At 38.8% G+C, this 18,252-nt stretch overlaps 1 long non-coding RNA gene across 1 annotated transcript in view; it reads right to left on the reverse strand.

Moving 5' to 3' along the window:
- Nucleotides 1-18,252, reverse strand: part of LOC148995820 (uncharacterized) — an 88,074-nt gene that overhangs the window by 45,189 nt on the left and 24,633 nt on the right. The gene's annotated exons all lie outside the window — the stretch shown is intronic.

Raw genomic sequence — 18,252 nt, forward strand, 5'->3', positions numbered from 1 at the left:
CGTTTCAAACCTGTATGATATTCTTCCATGGAAGTACATTTTGCTGAAAGAATGTCACACAGGCTTTGAAAGACATTAGGGTTTGTAAATGACAGAATTTTCATGTTCCTTTTAGTCCCATTTCTGTCTTTTTTTGTGTTTAGTTGTGTTTGTATTGACTTTTAAAACATGAAACTGTAGCAAGCATTATTTCTCCTCACACATAACTGCAACACGTTAAATTAAAACAAATCACTTTACATGTGTGAAGTCTCCGTCCTGCAGTCATTTGACAAAGAAACACTTTGCAAGACTATAAACACCAGCAGCCATTTTTGACCTCAAACAAATTCCACACATTAACAAACAGACTAGTACTATATAAGGAGATGGATAACAAACGCTTTTAACAAAGCTGTTTTTTGATGTGCCAGCTTTCTAAAAATGTCCTCTAGTCATAATTCAGACTGCATGGGCCCCAAACACAGACAAACTAGTGTAAAGCTTCAAAGCCAGGTTTTTTTTATACATGTTACTGAGCTGAACGCAGTTAATTCCAGACTATGAAAACTTTAAAATAGTACAGTGATGGTATCATGTGGTAATATGATGGTACTTTGATAATAAAAACTAGGGTACTGAATAATAATTAAAAAAAAAAAAAATACAATGACAAAAAAACTGTAATTAAAAAAAAAAAATGAGTTACTTCAGCTTTTACCTGAATCTTCAATAACCTTTTAATTTAGAAATAAATATAAAAAAACCTATGTGAAAGGAGACTGATTGATTTTTTATTTTTTTTTCTGTGAAAGAATGAAAGTGTTCAAGCCAAATGTGTCATTGTGGAATTGCATATTTATGAGCATTATCAGCGCAGTAAAGTTGTGTTAAGGGAAATGGAGCCAGTACTCTAATCCAAAGTGAGGAAAGGTCAATTGTCAAATTCTCCCCACTCTCCACAGCCTCTTTTTTAGCCCTGTGCCTCAGATATTTGTGAACGTATGCAGTATGAGTGCTGAAGATGTCAGCGTCTAGCACATCCAAACATTTGAACTGGAAAGAGGAACAGCTTTACACAGCATGAGGGGCTTCAAATATTTGAAACATTTTCAAAACTGCTTTCAAGTCCCATGCTTACTTTAGGATGCTTGTTGTTGCTCTCTTTTGTTGTGTGCGAAGCCAAGTCTTTTTTTTTTTGGATGTTAAAATGTGTACTCTTTGGAAAAATGTGAGAAAATAAAATGGAAAAAACACTCTTCTGTGACTGTTATTTCCCACTGAAACTTTATGCTTGTATTTTGTAACTCAGCATGACCACAAAGCTATAATTTAATTGAAAACATTGAGAATTATTCAGGGATTATTTACAAATTGAAAAAAAATTAAGCTACAACATTATATACTAATATAGTGTTGTGTGTTTCTTCATTACATGGCTCTAATTATTGAATCTGTTTTTGTGCAAGTGAAATGAGTAAATGCATGCTCACATTTAATCTAAAACTACAATACAATAATCGTCATGTTCACACAAGCGAAAAGCAGACGAACAGAGCTTTCATGCTAAATAGAAACCGATTGATTGCCTTCAGGTAATTAAGCGCAGTCTCACCCCAAAAAGTCATATAACTGACGTTTTGGGACGTCTTTTGACCATACGTCAATATTCGCCTTTTTAGGGCCCCCTTAAACGTCGGTAGATGAGGTTATGGGATCCTAACTCTACCCCAGACCTAAACCTACCCCGTCACCTAACTGACGTTAAAGGTAAAGCGTCAGTTGTATGACGGCCTGGGATCGCCATCTACCGATGTTTAAGGGTACCCTAAAAAGGCGAATATTGACGTATGGTCAAAAGACGTCCCAAAACGTCAGTTATATGACTTTTTGGGATGAGAATGTGTTGCAGCGATAGGTGTAGCTGACCAAAAATACATTTTTATCATGTATTTATCTGGTAGGTTTTCTCATTTGGCTCATTTCATTGTGGGGTGATGGGTGACAAAAATCTAGACACTGGTTAAAAAAAATAACAAATAAAATAAAATTAAAAACACTTGCTGTCATGCTGCGATTGATATTGTTTTGATTCAAAAACGTCGTTGTGATGTACTTTCGCGGTGCTTAAAGGGACAGTTCACTTTGAAATTAATTTTTGATATGTTTTAGCTTTGATATGTTTTGCATATTTAGATCTTCCATTGCGATTTCCTGTATATCTAAATATGTTTAGTGAAAGGTAAAACTTCCAAAATCTGTGTAAACAATGAGTGACATAGACGCGCAAGCGATCACTTCCGGCGCATGCGCAGACCGAAGCGCCTGTGCCGTCAGATCATTTTGTCATGGCTATGATTACAAGAGGTAAAACGATATAAATACTGTTCGTTTTCTCACACAAACCTCTCGTTTCGTGTCTTAGGCCATCAGCATGTATTTGGACTTCTCCGTGTATGCTCTTTGAGGTGAACCAAGGGGAGGACCCCCTAAACCTCCATTATATGACTGATAGACAACAACGGTTTGACCTAAAAATATCAAAATTGAAAATGCTGTGGAAACAAAGACACCTACATCTTGGATGCCCTTGAGGTAAGCTAAAACATAAAAAATTCATTTCAAAGTGAACTATCCCTTTAATCGCTCTCAGTATTAAAGGCCCTTTACTCACAATTTTTTTCTCAATGTGGACAGGAGAGTTGTCAGTCAATAAATGGGAAAACAAAGTAACTTGAAACTCTTTTTAAAAATGAACTCAAATACATTTTGTTGTAAATTTAAAAGTAATGCGTTATGTTACTAGTTACTTGAAAAAAGTAATCTGATTACATAACTCTGTACATAACTGATTACTTGTAATGTGTTACTGCCAACATACGTGGGATAATACACATTGTTTTAATGGCAAAACAAACCCCTTCAGGGAACTACAAGACCCATTTTCTTTACACTGGAGTCCCAATCATCCCGTCAGGGTTTGTTTTGCCATAATGACTGACAAAGAAAATGCTAATAGCTCTACTCTAAGTCTTGTTTTGCTCATTCCTGAAAATGAAGGAATTGAGAAATGTAATAGACACTCCTTCAGAATAGAGCTCCTTTCAGAAATGCAGTATTTGTATTTTGTGTCAAGGTTTCAATTAGACCGGGCTTATATGTGGACTTTAGCGAGAGCTCTAACTCCAGAGAATAAATCGAATCCAAAACCAAGAGTTTGAGATGAAATGAAGACAAAGACAATAATGTTTCTGGAGCAGAACATGCAGTTCATTCGTAGCACATTTGTGTGGATGTCTGTCACACAAACTGTCCCAATGGACGCTATACACAAGGAGCCTTAAATCACTTAAGAACTAAAACACAGCAGCACGTCTAATGTGGTTCCCATTATAGAGCGCTCAGTAGGGGAAACGGGAAAAGACGAAGAGGAATTTTATTTATTTTAAAAAAGCTGGCGTTGATAATACAGGGTCGGGGTTGCAGGGGTTCACAGTGTGCAGGGAAGGTAGAAAAAAAAGGAGGTGGATGGAGTGTAAAGAGGTATTGGGAGGTGGGGGATGGCTGAAACTTGAGTTGAGACTGATGGTTGGGTCTGATAATGGCTCAAACGGGCCCCTCGGTCAGCGGCCCCCTCCTGCACTCATACACAGGTCAGCGCTGGCAGATATACAGCACCACATCAAACTCCTCAATTCTCAGAACAGATCTGAGATTGGAGGGGGAAAGAGTGAGGTAGATGAAAACGGCAAATAAAAAGAGAATGAATCAGGTTACGTGGACCGTTAACTGTAAAGCCAGATAAGATAAAGTGGACTTAATGCTAAATTGCCAGTGACTATTACAGACACAACAGCAGATGAAGAACAGCTTTAGCAAAGCTTTTCCAAAGCCCAACCCATGCTGAAGGTTAAACAGGGAAAGCCCTGCCTCTCTTGGTTAGTGTTGATAAACTTTACAGAACATCCCATAGCAATAAACTGGAGATTTCAGTGAATAGTTACTACATTCTAAAATGAAATACGTCCTACTATATAACATGAGAAAAACAATATGCCAAGACACTGTAAAAACAACATTTTTTTTTTTTGTAAAATCAACTTAGATAATTTATGTAGTTCAGATAACATATCAAAAAAATCAAACTCCTTCATTGAATTAACTCAATTTCAATGAACTTAAAATATAAGTAACCTGGTTGCCTTAAAATTAAAGGGACACTCCACTTTTTTTTTTTGGAAATAAGCTCATTTTACAACTCCCCCAGAGTTAAACAGTTGAGTTTTATCGTTTAGACGAGTTTCTGATATTTAGAAGAATATCAGTAACCAGACAGTTTCTGGTCTCATTGACTTCCATAGTCGTAAAAAATATACTATGGAAATCAATGAGACCAGAAACTGTGTGGTTACTGATATTCTTCTAAATATCGTCTGAATATATTCGATAACGGTAAAACCCAACTGTTTAACTCTGGGGAAGTGGTAAAAAAGTGGACTATCCCTTTAAGTTAAACCAACAATATTTTTTTACAGTCAAATACATATGTAGTATAAAAAAAAAGTCCCCAGATGACCAACTACTTCTAGTGAGATTCTGTTTTGTGCATTCGACGGACACTTTATAGTTATCGTTCATTAGAAAAAGAGTAAAAGCTTGGCAATAGGCCATACCTCCTAAAGGATGATTTAGACAAGCTGTTTCAACTAGCAGGGCTGTACGCAGTTGTTATGGTTATGGATTAAGATAACAAAGGCTAAGAGAGCTTAGTCTATAAGAGATTACAGCTCTGAACAGGCCAGGACTTCTACACACAAAGATTATTAGATTTAATGAAATATATTACTCATTTAGTGTCGCATGATCCTTCAGAAATCATTTTAATATGATGATTTGCTGCTCAAGAAACATTTCTGTATACACACTACCTCATCTCTCTCTGACCGGGATGGTCAAAGACTCTGAAACACGCATTACCGCCTCAGGGCTTGCACCCCCACCTTTACTGCCCACGTCTGGCCTTCGACCTCCTGGAATAAGGTGCGCTGCTGAGGCATGTCAGGGACCTTCTCATGCTCGCATGCACACAAGCGGGGGAATGTGCCGTTTTTAGTCACAAGACTGCTTGTGGGACCACAAGACTTTCCATCTATAGTAGCTCCTCTAGGCCTGTGGGCTTCTTTATACGGGCTTCAATTTAGCTACAAAATGGCCACCCACAAAATAAACCCCCTTTTATGGGTGCTAGTCATGAGCAATATAACGCAGGTTAAGACATGCCCGGGGCCGTGTGTGTGAGGGGAGGGCGTGGAGCGCTGTTAGTGTCGTGGTATGCCAATGACAAACAATCACTGACGAGCAGATGCCTGCCACATGATGGAAACAGCTTCTAGATGTAAAACAGACTGGAGATTTTTCTTGAATTTAGTCAAATGACATGTGATAGTCTTGAAAGATTCAGTAAAACATGAATTGAAAATGACAGCATTTAGTAATGTCAGGTTTTTGAAGAAAAAAAAAAGTGAAGAAAGGCATTGGTAAAAGAAAACAACATTTTAAAAAATGAATCTATTATAGTATGTATTCATATTTTACTTTGTTACAGTAATATGAACTTTTGTCTTTTTGTTTTTACAGTATATTTCTGTTTAGCTTCAATTCATTTTATTTCAGTTTTAGTAAATGTAAATACTTCAACTGTAACTTATTTTTAGTTATTTTCTAAGGCAATATTTAAAATGTTATTATCTGGCATGTTTTTTTTTTTACATTATTTATTTACACTCACCTAAAGGATTATTAGGAACACCATCCTAATCCTGTGTTTGACCCCCTTTCACTTTCAGAACTGCTGAAAGCATTCTTTAGAAATGTTCAAGAAACCAATTTGAAATGATTTGAGCTTTGTGACATGGTGCATTATCCTGCTGGAGCCATCAGAGGATGGGGACATGGTGGCCATAAACTTTATGGAATGGACATGGACAGAAACAATGCTCAGGTAGGCTGTGGCATTTAAACGATGCCCAATACCCACTAAGGGGCCTAAAGTGTGCCAAGAAAACATCCCCCACACCATTACACCACCACCACCACCAGCCTGCACAGTGGTAACAAGACGTGATGGATCCATGTTCTCATTCTGTTTACGCCAAACTCTGACTCTACCACCTGAATGTCTCAATAGAAATCGAGACTCATCAGACCAGGCAACATTTTTCCAGTCTTCAACTGTCCAATTTTGGTGAGCTCTTGCAAATTGTAGCCTCTTTTTCCTATTTGTAGTGGAGATGAGTGGTACCCGGTGGGGTCTTCTGCTGTTGTAGCCCAACCGCCTCAAGGTTGTGCGTGTTGTGGCTTCACAAATGCTTTGCTGCATACCTCAGTTGTAACGAGTGGTTATTTCAGTCAAAGTTGCTCTTCTATCATCTTGAATCAGTCGTCCCATTCTCCTCTGACCTCTAGCATCAACAAGGCATTTTCACCCACAGAACTGCCGCATACTGGATGTTTTCCCTTTTCACACCATTCTTTGTAAACCCTAGAAATGGTTGTTTGTGAAAATCCCAGTAACTGAGCAGATTGTGAAATACTCAGACCGGCCCGTCTGGCACCAACAACCATGCCGCGCTCAAAATTGCTTAAATTGCCTTTCTTTCCCATTCTGACATTCAGTTTGGAGTTCAGGAGATTGTCTTGACCAGGACCACACCCCTAAATGCATTGAAGCAACTGCCATGTGATTGGTTGATTAGATAATTGCATTCATGAGAAATTGAACAGGTGTTCCTGATAATCCCTTAGGTGAGTGTATATATATATTTATTACATGCAATAAATACATACAAATATAAAAAAATGTATATTAAATAACATAATAAAACTTAAAAAAAGTAAATATATTATAAATAATACTAAAAATACATGCATGAATGAATGAATAAATAAATGAACTCATGAATTAATGATTGAGTGCATGAATGCATTACTTAATAAATGCATGCACGAATGAATGAATGAATGAATACATTAATAAATGAATGATCAAACATATGAATGCTTGAGTGAATTAATTAATGAGTGAGTTGAGTGAAAAAAATAAAAATACATTTCAGAAAAATCTAATTTGAGCATTCTTTAGTGGTGGGAGTCTTGTTTAAAAGTTTGAATGCATGTATGAGCACCAGGGCTGCCTATATATATATCAATCCATTAATCAATCCTTTTCTCTGGTGTATTTTCACTTTCCTGTTGATTTATGTTTAAAACGCCTATAATTCCACCTGTTGTAAAACCTGCTTTCATTTCTACAAGTGCCATTCATTCCTAAAGTAAGTTCGTTCCAGGTCAAGGTATTTCCCACCTACCCCGTCCTCTATTTCTGTGCAGGTGCTGGGAGTCACAACTTCAAGGTGCATAACACAAAAAAAAATTACAATACAAACTCTAGCCATGGCCTTGAAAGTGTCCATATCTCTTTGTATCACATGAAGGGCCAGATATCCTCACAATTACCCATCTGTCCAGTGTTCTCTGCTGAACACAAAGGCTCCTTTCCCTCCGTGTGTGTGTGTGTGTGTGTGTTAACATCTTCTAGTACAGGATTTTTACTACACTAGAATGAATGTGCACTGACAAAGGATTGAAAGAATTTGAAAAGGAGGGGAAAAAAAGCAGTGGATTTTATGTATTGGTACATTTTTGGTACAAAGAAGAAGAATAGGAGAATAGAGTGATCAAGTCAAGATTGAGTCTGAGTTCTCACATTGCGAAATAGAAATTTAAAGAGTTCTGGTTGAACAATCACATGGATCTCTGGAAGAAAGAAGCAAAAAAGTAAAGATGGGCATATCCCACAGTCCCACAATCCCACATATCTTGGGCAAATCCCACAGTCCACAATTTGGTTTTGTCTCCAGGGAAAGCTCAAGTACACGAGGAGGAAGCTGCCAAACGTGCAAACTCTTCACGAGCGCCTCGCACTGCACGGGTCATAATGAAAACCATCCGTATGACTTTCGAAGCCGCTGAACAACCCAAGACCAGAATGACTTTACACAAAAGCTCTTTATCTTTCCAAGTTCAATGAGTTTCTGAACCGTGAACTCAGACTACCACGCGTCCTTCCTAAGATAAGAATCATTCCCTGAGCCTAAAACAGATGTTTGGTGAACCTCACAGATTGGTAAAGTAGTTCCGATGGAACGGCAACGATTGTGAAAAAAAGATTCGGACATGTAGACTAAGATTAGCCATGCATCAGGATCAAATAACTTGAGTAAACAACCATGATGATGATTCGAGATCCTGTATCGGTGTCCATGTTCACATTTCCACAGCCTGTCAGTGAACTGAATACAGTAACCTAAGGCATTTTAGGTGTAACAAATTCACATATTATGTTTCCAGGCAGCGTGTCTCAGTCAGTACAAGCGTATACAGTGCATGACTAAATGACAGAAAAATGGCAAACTGTTTGGTTGCAGTTCATACTTTATGCCAATACAAGACCACAACAGCATCCTGACCGCGAATGATGGAAGGAAGAGGATGAGGGCAACAGCCACAGTCTTTCCAGAATGGGAGAATGTGAGCCACAGGCCGGTTTGCCAAAATGCAGACTGACTCTCGCTCACACACTCCTCCTGTGTGATCTATAAATCCCGTCACGGTCGTGCCGCAGATGGGAGTGTTTTATTAGAAACTAAGTCCAGGGATGAAATCAGTCATGGGGCCTGAAAGTGAAAGATGTTCCTGGGTAAATCTCACGAAAACAAGGACGGTTTCATTTTTTGAAGCAAAATTTTATTTCCTACTTTAATGGCAGTGGTGGAGGAAGTACTGAATCTCAGTACTTAAGTAAAAGTACAAATACCCAGATAAATATTTACTTTAGTAAAAGTAGAAGTAACACAATGACAACCATACTTAAGTAAAAGTACATTTAAAATAAAGTACTTTTTACTTTTTAAGTATTAAAAGTAAAAGTACTTGCATAACAATTTATTATCTTAATGTCTATTTTCTAATGATTACTAAAACATTTAATTCTAACTCATTCAACCTAATAGCCTACTCCTATAATGATGTTCAATAATGATGGGAAAAAACGTCACCATTTCTGAAACAAGCTTGCAATTAGGCAATATCATGCTTATCCTTACTATCTGTTAATAACTATGTTTGGCAGTAAACGAGATTAATTTATGGTGTAATTCTGAACCTCTTGGTTTGCCATAATCCTAACCAAACCAAACATATATTACACACGGTGTGTTTCCTATGCACGTAAAAACAAATTTTCGCGAATGAGTTGCATGATAAACACACTGCGTGTGAGACGCATTTAGTGTGACCGGGTTGATATACTGTATCTATGGCAACCAAACGTCACTGGTGAGACAAACGTGCAACGAACGGACGGTCAGATTACGTTTTGGCAGGGGAAAAACTGATTAGAAATGTAACGAAAATGTAACAGAAGTTGTAGAAATGTAGTGGAGTAGAAAGTATAATAATTGCTGCAAAATGTAACGAAGTAAAAGTAAGCACTATTTATTGTACTTAAGTAAAGTAAAGATACGTGAAAAATGTACTTAAGTAAAGTAACGAAGTATTTGTACTTCGTTACATTCCACCACTGTTTAATGGATGTATTAATCAAGTCAAATCACTTTTATTTCTATAGTGCTTCATACAAGATTGTTTTCCATTTACAATCGTTGCTCCTTTAATTTTAGGTGTGCCAAGTTATGACTGAAATCCAATATATACAGTACATGAAAAGTTTAGTAACTTTAAAGGGTTAGTTCACCCAAAAATGAAAATTCTGTCAGTATTTACTCACCCTCATGTTGTTCCAACTCCGCAAGACCTTCGTTCATCGTCAAAACAGGAATTAAGATATTTTTGATGAAATCTGAGAGCTGGATTACTCCTCCATACTAGTCCATAGGCTTCTTGAGGGATTGAAACTTGCCGGCCTCGAAAAGTTATTAAAGACATCGTTAAAATAGTCCAAGTGACTACAGTGGCTCAATCTTAAGTTTATCAAGCGACGAGAACACTTTTTGTGAGCAAAAAACAAACATAACTAACGACTTTATTTCCAGCCCGTTCTCATCCTTTAACGTCATATAGAACGCTATATGCAAAAACGACGCTATACTACGCACATGGCACACTTTATCGTTAATATGATATATATAATAATATAATATAACACGCGAACCCAAGACGTTATAAATCCTTTAGCGTGAATGACACGCACACCCCCACACCTAAACTTAGCCCTCACATCGAGTGTTATATTAACGATAACGGGTGCCATGTGCGTAGTATAGCGCCGTTTTTGCATATTATGTTCTATATGACGTTAAAGGATGAGAATGCGCTGTTATTTCAGCTATTCATTTCCTTCTCTCTAGGCCTCGAGTCAGGTTACTAGTTTAACAGCGAATAATCTGTTGTACGTCACATGCATCACACACGTGACTAGCACACACACGTGTGACGTAGCTCTACGCGATTACATTACGTTAACTGACTAGAGGCCCAAAGAGAAGGAAATGAATAGTCGTAATTTATGTTTGTTTTTGGGCGCAAAAAGTGTTCTTGTCGCTTGATAAAGTTAAGATTGAGCCACTGTAGTCACTTGGACTATTTTAACGATGTCTTTAATAACTTTTAGAGGCCGGCAAGTTTCAATCCCTCAAGAAGCCTATGGACTAGTATGCAGGAGTGATCCAGCTCTCAGATTTCATCAAAAATATCTTAATTCGTGTTCCGAAGATGAACGAAGGTCTTACGGGGTTGGAACACCATGAGGGTGAGATAAAAACGGACAGAATTTTCATTTTTGGGTGAACTATCCCTTTAAGATGTTATTTCCTTTATTTGTAGATGTTTTGACATGTTTTCAGCACGTTTCGTGAGATTTGCCCATTTTGATATCTCCAAACCTCACGCAGTTGACTTTGACCTAAAAGTGCACTTTGATTCTCCCCCGCACACCAAGCATAAACTCGTTCAACAGCCTGCAGAGCTTCCCATCTGTCTTTCATAGCAAAATTGCACTGCAGCCCTCAATGCGAGAGACGGACGAGTGATAAACAAGGGCGAATGAGAGACAAGCAAAGAGAATGGGAGGCGGCATGACGGATGTGTCATACACGGTGCTAGAGATTGTTAGTGAGAAACTCCAGATGTCTGTGTTTGATGGCAGTCTATATGAAATGAGGTTCAATTACACCTGAGAGAGACATATACACACAAACTCAGAGGTCAGTGAACAGACGCCTCTGACCTTTGACCCCAAACCAAACAAGCGTCCAGAGGGACCACCACAGGCGTTCATGCCTGCAGCCCACCTACACATCACACACGGTGCAGCCATGTTACACATCGCAGTGCCTTCATGCAATGGCGGAGAGTGAATAATTAGGATGATGAAATTCAAAACGGCTGCTGGGACTGGAGACATGCTTCATCTACAGTGGAGAATGTTCTGGCCAAGTGTGTAACAGCGTTACTCCAAAACACAATCTTATGCCTCTGTTAAAGGAATAGTTCACTTATAAAAAAACTTTTGGCCATAAACCCCCATGTCATTCAAGATGTCCATGTCTTTCTTTCTTCAGTCGAAAAGAAATTAAGGTTTTTGATGAAAAATTTCCAGGATTTTCTTGATATAATGGACTTCAGTGGGAACCAAACGGTTCAAGGTCCAAAACGAACGCTTATTTAAAAAAAAAAAAAGTTTACGTTTTATAAGGTCACATGGTCACCTTGCTCTGTTCTTTTCGAACTCCTGTTCGATCAAATCAAAATGAACAAATCTTTTCCCCGAGTCATTTGTTCATTTCGTTCGTTAAATGAACCAAGTCACACAAAAAAAGATTCATTCAATTTGATTTGATCGTTTCGCTTGATAAGACCCCTATTCATCGTCTGGAATTGTTTAAATCGCTTTGAACAGTTTGCACTGAAACTGTCTTTTGGACCTTGAACCGTTTGGTTACCAGTAAAGTCCATTATATGGAGAAAATCCTGGAATGTTTTCATCAAAAACCTTAATTTCTTTACGACTGAAGAAAGAATGACATGGACGTCTTGGATGACATGGGGGTGAGTAAATTATCAGCAAAAGTTTTTTTTAAATGTGAACTACTCCTTTAAAAGAGGTCCAATGTTGTTTTTTGGACCCCATTGACTTCCATTTTATGGACGAAAACTTCTTCTAAATATGTTATTTTGTGTTCCACAGAGGAAAGAAAGAAAGTCATACTAACTGTCAATGGATGACGTATTCCTTTAACAGCTTTTCCTGAACTTCATTTACATTTTTTTTTTATTTGGCAGACGTTTTTATACAAATGAGAACTTTACTTAACAAATGAGCAGAAAACGCAATTTGTCTTCCCAACCAACTGCTAAAAAAATGACATTTGTTGGAGCACTGATTTGCACATATCACCTTCCCACATTCTGAGAGCCAGAAAATTAAATAAATAAGAAATATCACATTTCCTTCCCTTTTCTGTTCAAATGATACTTATGCAATCTGTTCTGAATTTGAAAGCCGTTGCTCATGGAAAATGTCACGCTCCATCATGCGATGTGATCAGCACTTGGAGAGGAACATTGTTAGTTTAAACTACGTACGAATTGGTCTTTCTATTAGGACAGATTCACCAGGAAACATCTATATTTTCCGATCTGTTTTCCAGCTATTAATGGGCTTGCATGAACAGATTTAATCTTGCTGAACCGATTTTCATAAGTCTTCACTGCTGAGGAATGCAGTATGTCTTCTTCCTGTTTCACTCTTCACATAAACACATTGATGTCTCCATTGGGAAACATTGTTGAAAGCAAATAAACTCAGCTCAAAAAGTTATAAAAGATGAAACTGAAATCACTTGCACCTGTTGGGCAGTGTTAAAAAAAAAAGCGTATACCATACCTGTACAATGAAAAGCAGAGCACAAAAGGCTAAATATTTAATCAAACCAGGATGCTAATAATGGTCGTATCAACAATGAGGGTTTATTTTTATCTCAAAAAACAAACTTGCGTGAACGTGGAGAGAAAGCTAAAAAGATTTAGCTCTTTGAGATAGGAAAGTTCCAGTCATTAATAATAAACGGTTATGATAAGAGGAGTTAAATCATAATGCTAAAAAAAGTTTCTCCCATAGTTCTGAAATGCACAACAATATTCCCAAATCCTTGAGAATTTAGTCATTAAATTATAACCAGATTAAGATCTGATTTTTGGGTCATGTTAACATTCAATTCAGATTTTTTGTAACTGAATGTTTACATTACATATGAAAAGCCATAAGAAAAGTATCTGCAACTCCAACCCTTGTGAAAAAGAAGTGTGCTTATTTATATTCACAGGAATATAGCTGTATTCCTTTATCCCTTTTGTGGAACTAAAATATAGGCCTTATTTGGAAAAAGTTCATGTAAACACAAGTCTTGATTTTAAGACTTGAACAGGGGACTTAAAAAGGCATTTGTCACATTTACTGGAAGAACTAATGTGTTGTTTTATGATTGGGGTTTTGACTGTTTCAGTAGTTGGTGAATGTGTCTGAATGAGCTTGGCTTTAGAGTAAAGACAATCTTCATGTCCTTGAAGGAAAAGGACAACTTGTCCCACAGCCCCCCAGTTTGCTCCACCTCAGGGATAAAGCGAAAGAATAACAGGATTTATGAAGTCGTAACACAAAACCCTCAGATCTTTAAAAGACGGGCTTGTAAGATTAACACTTCATTAGTAGAGAAAGAGAGAGCAAGACAGTTGGTGACGGATGAGTTTTCAATCTTTCTCCAAGCTGACACGCAGCACCAGTTTCAAGACTGTTCTGAACAGGTCACATGGATCTGTCTTTATAAAGTGTACTTGGAGATGGTCTAAACACACCAGCTGAATCAGCTCTATGTGTCTCCGCAAAGATAGTAAAAGATTAAAACTTACTCTGTGGCGCCCAACTCATGGTCAACATGGGACATGGGTCAAAACTTGCTTGATTATAAAGGGAGCTATCAAGTTGTCACATCTGTCTAGCCAAACCAGAGACATGCCACTTCTTCAATCCTTAATACAACTATATAGAGTTAACCCAAAACACCAAAGATGGCAGTTGTATGCACATGTCCCGCCCCTCCCGCTGGAAAGCCAATCGTCTGCTTTTAACAGTAAAGCCGGGAAACATTTAAGCCTATCATCTGGTTCCACCGACGCGTATGCACAGTTGAGGTTTGCGATAGCGGAAAATATGTTACTGTTTGAAAAGGCGGCAGATTTGATATGTGTTGGTTGTGTAAATATTAGACATCCCAAGTCTCCCGGAACTCCCGCAGATTGATTGCGGCTTCCTGATGACCGCAAATTAATTAAAATCTCCCGAAATCTAGAGCAGTGTTTCCCAACCCTGTTCCTGGCGGCACACCAACACTGCGCGCATTCTTTGTCTCCCTAATCAAACACGCCTGATTCAACTCATCAGCTCATTAACCCATCTGATTATTAGCTGATGAGTTGAATCAGGTGTGTTTGATAAGGGAGACAAAGAATGCGCGCAGTGTTGGTGTGCTGCCAGGAACAGGGTTGGGAAACACTGGTCTAGAGCGAGTGAGCAGTAGCATGCGCGACAGAGACCGAGAGAACCCTTGCGCATGCGTTATAAAAGTATAACCTGTGGGGGGGAAAAGCGTTTTAAACCTTATTTTGGGGCAAAGTCATCAAACTTTTGCATCGATTTTTATCATATTTTATTAATGTTTCTATACAAGCAGTTTTTTGTCCTGGTGACCAGTGGAAGTGCAGTTCTAAGTCTCTGCCCATTCATTTAGATAGGAGCCTGGTCCTGTTAGTCCGAAATACAGTAGCTGCCCGGAGGCGTTGCCAAGATGGCTGCCGAGTGGCATGACTTGCCTAAAAGGACTTTGGCCAAACTTAGTTGTTGTTTTGAAAGTTTACATGGTGATGTCCGGAACTAATTATGTTATTCAGAAAGGCATCAAGAATGACTTTAAAATGTAATTCTCTAAGAGAGAACCACAAAAATAGTTGGGAGGGAGAATCATTTTCACACATAAATTGGCATCTCTGAGTCCAGACCTTAAATTCATTGAAAGTCTTTGGGATGTGCTGGAGGAGACTTTACAGAGTGTTGGACTCGTGCATTGACAATACAACGCATTCTCACCCCAAGGCGTCACCTTTGACCATGCTTCAATATTTGACGTTTTAGGCGCCCTTTAGCGTCACTTACATGACGCTATCCTACGGCGTCATCTAACTGACGCTAAATGAAAGCGTCAGTTAGGGGACGCGGTTAGGTTTAGGTGTGGGGTGGGGGTAGGGTACACGCGATCCTAGGGCGTCATCTAACTGACGCTAAAGGGCGCCTAAAGCGTCAGATATTGAAGCATGTCCAAATGCTGTCAGTTAAGTGAAGCCTTGGGGGTGAGAATGGGCTGGACAATACAAGATCTTGGCTAAAAATGTAAGGTGTTGTGATATGTTATTTTCATTAAGAGGTGCCTTTTTTTAAAGATCTTGACAATGCAAGAGTCAAGCACCTCTGACATCATACAGACCACACACATTCTAACTATAAAGTAAGCAGCGGGACTAAAGAGGCAGAGGCTGTCAGACCTGCATTGCCTTGCAGAAACAGAAAACACACTGCCATCTGTGCATTCATGGCTCCAAATGCACATAAATCAGACATGAGAATCTTCTCATTCAGAGTGATGATCCATTTGCAAGCATCTGTAATGGTTCTGATCAGTTGTGAGAGGCGCCACAGAACCACTGGCATCTGAGAGCCGACACATGTGCTCCAATCCAGTCCAATGCTCACAAGCTGAGATTCTGGAGTCTGGAGACATGAGACAATCCAACGCATTCTCATCCTTTAGCGTCATATAGAACGCTATGACAAAAACGGCGCTATACTACGCACATGGCACCCGTTATCGCTAATATGACACGCACTGTGATGGGTAGGTTTAGGTGTGGGGTAGGGTAGTCTCATATTACGCTAAAGGATTTATGACGTCTTGGGTTCGCGTGTTATATTAACGATAAAGCGTGCCATGTGCGTAGTATAGCGCCGTTTTGTCATAGCGTTCTATGTGACGCTAAAGGATGAGAACGGGCTGGACAATCCCTGTGTGACACCTGAAAAAACTCTGACAGTACTTACACAAGTGGAGAGTTTATTTAATGTGATTGTGGTTTGAAGACACCTTTACTGTAAGTACAACTCTAATAGGCCAAAAGTTTCCCAATGGTAACTTCGCAAAAAGATCAAGTTGGTCACATAAATTTGCCGCCTTGGGCTTCTTGGATTGAAAGTGACTTTTATTGTGAGCTGTGCTTCTTACATAGGGATGCTCGATATGAACATTTTGGCCAATGCCGATAACCGATAAATTAACACAGTCTCATCCCAAGAAGTCATATAACTGACGTCTTAAGACGTCTTTTGACCATACGTCAATATCCGCCTTTTTAGGGTCCCCTTAAACGTCAGTAGATGACGATCCCGGGCCGTCATACAACTGACGCTTTACCTTTAACGTCAGTTAGGTGACGGGGTAGGTTTAGGTCTGGGGTAGAGTTAGGATCCGATAACGTCATCTACCGACGTTTAAGGGTACCCTAAAAAGGCGGATATTGACGTATGGTCAAAAGACCATACAGTTTTATGACGTCTTGGGATGAGACTGTGCTGGATAAATCACATGCACCGATAAATCAATCATCGCATGCGCGCTCTTGCTCTAGATTCCGGGAGATTTTAACTAATTTGCGGGCATCAGGGATCCATTATAAATATGCGGGAGACTCCCGGAACGTCTGATAGAAAGGGGATTAATAAAGATGCCGAAGACAAAACGCTCCAAGGTTTGGCTGCATTTCACATGTAAAATTACGCATCAGAGTAAGTGTGGCGATTGTCTGAAGCCCATAGAGAATCACGCCAATGCATTGACTGATGGCACGGGTCCCGCCTTGTCGCTCTTATGCCGTCATATTATATTAGCACGCATTATCTGATTTCATTGTGCAAAATGATTTCCAGTCAGTAGCGTTGAGTGGAGCTTAACTCTAGTCTACATTGATGGGCGGAGTAGTGGTAGTGGCCTATCGGGATTGTTGTCTACAATCCACAAGCACTAAAAAGTCATTCTCTGCCTTTTATTGGCCAAGAAGGACCCAAATTAGAAATTTATGATACTATTCTACTACATATATGACCCACTTTCGTTACATATTCATGTCTCCACAGCTGGAATTACCCTTTAAGTGATTCCAATCATATTTTAAGCAATTCAAAACCATCATGGTGAACAGTGCGCATCTAAAGAGTATCATTTAAAGGAGATAATCCATTATTTATCGGCTTTAACATAGACCAAATTTCTTTATCGGCAACGATAACATTTAAAAAGAACATATATCGGCTGATACCAATATGGTGGCCGATATAGACGAATCCGACGAGCGTTCTGTGTAGGCTGCCATCTTGTGGCGACGCCATTACTGAGCTGTTACACCGGCATAGACATATGTAAACAAACCTCGGTGATAACACGAAAGCACCCTCGATGAGAGCTACAGCCAGGCAGAATGACTTGTTGGGTTGAGGATGTTAGACAGTGGCCTCCAGTCACAGATGAAGGTACAAACGATCTTACAGATTATTTATGAAAATAGCTTGGCAAGCTAGCTAGGCTAACGTTTGCCAACGAGGAAACTGTAAAAAGATCTGTCCATTTGGCAACAATAAATAAAATCAAATAAACAAATCCATGTTGTTCATTTGTGTCCATTATTTATCTCATTTTCACATTGCAACGGGCAAGGGTAAGGTAACGTTACAGCTAGAAAGTATACATAATATCGACCAATTAGTGTTTTTAAACAATGGAAAGAGGTCAATATAACAGCAGGAGAACAATTATGTCACATAACGTTACAGTTAGCTCAAAAAAGCCATTTTGCTGATCACTATCACATATTTATTATATTTTTTTTACTTATGTCATTAAATAATTGTTATTATACGTGAATGTCCGCGTCTTGTACTCGCCCAGGAAATCTGTGTAAACCGTACGGCACCAGACAGGGGTATTCACAATGTTTTCTCTTCAAAATTGAAATTTTACTGCCACCATTGAAATTGAAATTTATAACGGAAACTGTTTACCCACTCGACATTATACAAGGGCTAACGTTGTAACGTTA

This window comes from Pimephales promelas, chromosome 2 (genome assembly GCF_988280905.1).
Source record: "Pimephales promelas chromosome 2, fPimPro1.hap1.1, whole genome shotgun sequence".
NCBI classification, from domain to species: domain Eukaryota; kingdom Metazoa; phylum Chordata; class Actinopteri; order Cypriniformes; family Leuciscidae; genus Pimephales; species Pimephales promelas.